Source organism: Fundulus heteroclitus, chromosome 9, assembly GCF_011125445.2.
Source record: "Fundulus heteroclitus isolate FHET01 chromosome 9, MU-UCD_Fhet_4.1, whole genome shotgun sequence".
Lineage (NCBI taxonomy): Eukaryota > Metazoa > Chordata > Actinopteri > Cyprinodontiformes > Fundulidae > Fundulus > Fundulus heteroclitus.
Window position 1 is genome coordinate 13,374,965 of NC_046369.1, and position 2,948 is coordinate 13,377,912.

General features: G+C 38.0%; 1 long non-coding RNA gene across 1 annotated transcript; it reads right to left on the reverse strand.

Annotated features, from left to right (window-relative positions):
• Nucleotides 1-278: 278 nt before the first annotated feature.
• LOC118564147 lies at nt 279-1,618 on the reverse strand. The gene is made up of 3 exons (XR_004931671.1): nt 1,522-1,618; nt 462-793; nt 279-371 (listed from the first exon to the last, which is right to left on the reverse strand). It is a non-coding gene; the product is annotated as an uncharacterized LOC118564147 (long non-coding RNA).
• Nucleotides 1,619-2,948: the final 1,330 nt, after the last annotated feature.

The window sequence follows — 2,948 nt, forward strand, 5'->3', positions numbered from 1 at the left end:
GGCATATTTGTAGGCCGTTTAATTCTTGTGGTGCAGGAAACATCCATCATTCAGCCTTTTGGGGACGGCACAGCTCATCTGTTCAGGACAATCCAGTCAGACCTTTGGCCACGGCAAACTGCACCTTTTAACAAAGTTAAAGGAACAGTTATTTTTTTTATTTATATTACAGTACTTGGTGTCATCATATTTATATAAAATATGGATAGTTTGTAGTGACAACTATAAACCGTCGGTATTTTTTCTACTTATCTTCCTGATGTACTTATCCAACTTGCCATTCAAGATTAGACTGTTATAGAATGGTGTGCTCACATCCACAGACAGGAAGAGGTGGTGTTTTGACAGAACATTACCCAAACTTGAATGACCTTAAACAGCATCAATGAACAAAAGATCAGACTTTTATCTTAAAAAGCTGCACAATCTGTTGATTAGAAAAATAAAAACATTATTCATACTTTTTGTACTAATTTATTACCATCCATTTTCCTACACCCTTATCCTTGTTGGGATGGCGAGGGGTGCTGGTGCCTATCTCCAGCAGTCAATGGCGAGAGGCAGGGTACACCTGGACAGGTAATATATCTGAAATATGAGTGGCCGGCAAATACATTATGTGTTCTTCCGTGTGTCAGAGACACTCCTCTGGTATGCCAGAGGAGTACACATGCACTGTTCTTCTCTTCTCCTAGGTGTGATCCTTCGGTGCCTGTAGTATTAGCATCTTTCTGCATAGGTGACTCTGATTATGGAGCGGTCCGGTCAGCCTCTGCATCACAGCGGCAGTCATCTGTCAAAAACAAGACCGCACAAGACCACAATCAGTTTAGCAAACAGCATAAAACATATCAAGACTACTTAAAACTATGTTAACACCAAGCTAATAGAGCACCACCTGCATCATAACTCATACTCATTCAAATATTCATATCACATATTCCTTCTAGTTTTTACAAACAGTCTATGCTGGGATACCATTGGTAAGGTTACACAGTCAAGATATAACAGCAATAGTTTGGGTTCTATAAGAGGAAGAAATGGGTTTTATACATTTTATAAATGTCACCGTTCCAAACTAAATATTTAATTACACAGCTAAATGTTTAGATTGTAAACTATATATTAAGATGCAAACCAAGCATTTAGTTTTCAAATGAAATATTGAACTCCAAATTAAATGTTTAGCTTACAAACTAGACGTTTATTTTGGAGCTAAATATTAAGCTTGTTATTTAAATATTAAACTGGGAACTGTGACTTATTTATAGATTTATGAATAACAAAAATATGAATAATGAACCCTGCCTTTTATGTCATATGACAGGCTAAATATTTTGCTGTAAATCTCTCATTGTATAACTTTACAAACGGAACCCCAAAAACCTCGAGCAGAGATGAAAAATATTCAGATAATAATTGACAGACAGAACAAAGCTAAAACACGGCTGTCTTAATGTGAAAGCATATGTTTTATCAAGAGTGACACAAACGTAAACACTGTACACTTCCCAAGCTTACCTGTCTGCTGCCCTCTTGACGTCTCCACGGAGATTTTAATGGAACTTCGTAGCCCGGCCACTTTTCTGGCATCGTGTAGTCTTCTGTCGGTATTTTGTCCAGGAAATTAAAAGAACAAACATATCATTGTTTCGGTGGTTTCTTCAAATTTACAACTTTTAGCCACAGGCGGAGGGATATCTCATTCTTCGGCTGTGGGTGAAGAAAGTAGGGCGCCTGGTATCTACAGCTCTTGTACGCGGTCGATGATTAAAACACTCCTGCTCCACATAAACCTTTCGTTTACACCCGTTGTCATGGCAGCCTCTAACCGGACAAACGATCCCGGCCTTCCATGAAATCATAAAGACGAGTAATTTGGTACGAATTAACTGCGCGAGTCGCTGTCCAGCTGACTCGCCAGTAACAGGAAGTGACGTATCGGACGTCTCGCACGGAAATCCGCCACTCACTGTCTCCGTATTTCCGTTGAAAATAAGGTGATACCAGCGAGCATAAAGTAAAACTTGATCCATTTCCATAAATTTGCCATTTTAGTTCTCGAGTAGATGACGCACATGCTTCTTCTTCGTCTTAAATGAGTCAGACTAAAAGCATACTAGCGCCACCATCTGGATAAGTTATCACGTTTTTACAAGATAATTTTCACGTTTATACAAGATAATTATCACGTTTATACAAGATAATTTTCACGTTTATACAAGATAATTATCACGTTTATACAAGATATTTATCACGTTTATACAAGATAATTATCACGTTTATACACTGGTGGGAAGTAACGAAGTACAAGTACTTCGTTACTGTACTTAAGTACAATTTCCGTGTATCTGTACTTTACTTAAGTAGATTTAATAATGGATACTTTCTACTTTTACTCCACTACATTTAACAGTAAGTATCTGTACTTTCTACTTCACTACATTTCTATACAGCGTTTCGTTACTCGTTACATCCAAGACGCATTTCGTTTTTTGATTTGTTCGTTAGTTTGAAAGTATCCAATGGCGAGAGCAGAATCAGTCCACTGAACCAATCCAAAGCGGGAAATAACCATTAGGCCCTCCCTCAAGAAGATCAGCACAGTACGCAGGACCTGCAGAATCATTAACTCCCAGAATGCAGTCCAAGGATAGTCATCCTCCAGAAGACCTGCCCCACCCATGGCCTTATTTAAAAGATTTCTTTGAAATAACTGGGTCAAAAAACGCTACCTGGAGATTCCAATGCCGCCTTTGCCTTCCCCGAAAGCATGAAATTCTATCTTTCAAAAATTCACCATCAAATTTGAAAAAACATATTGAGGTAAGTTAAGTTGCTAAACGCTATCGATGTTAAATTAATTTGTGTTAGTGAAGTTTTATGTAATCTTAGCAAGCTTTTTGTTGAACTCGACTGCAGTAAATAAATACGATTACTGTATATTG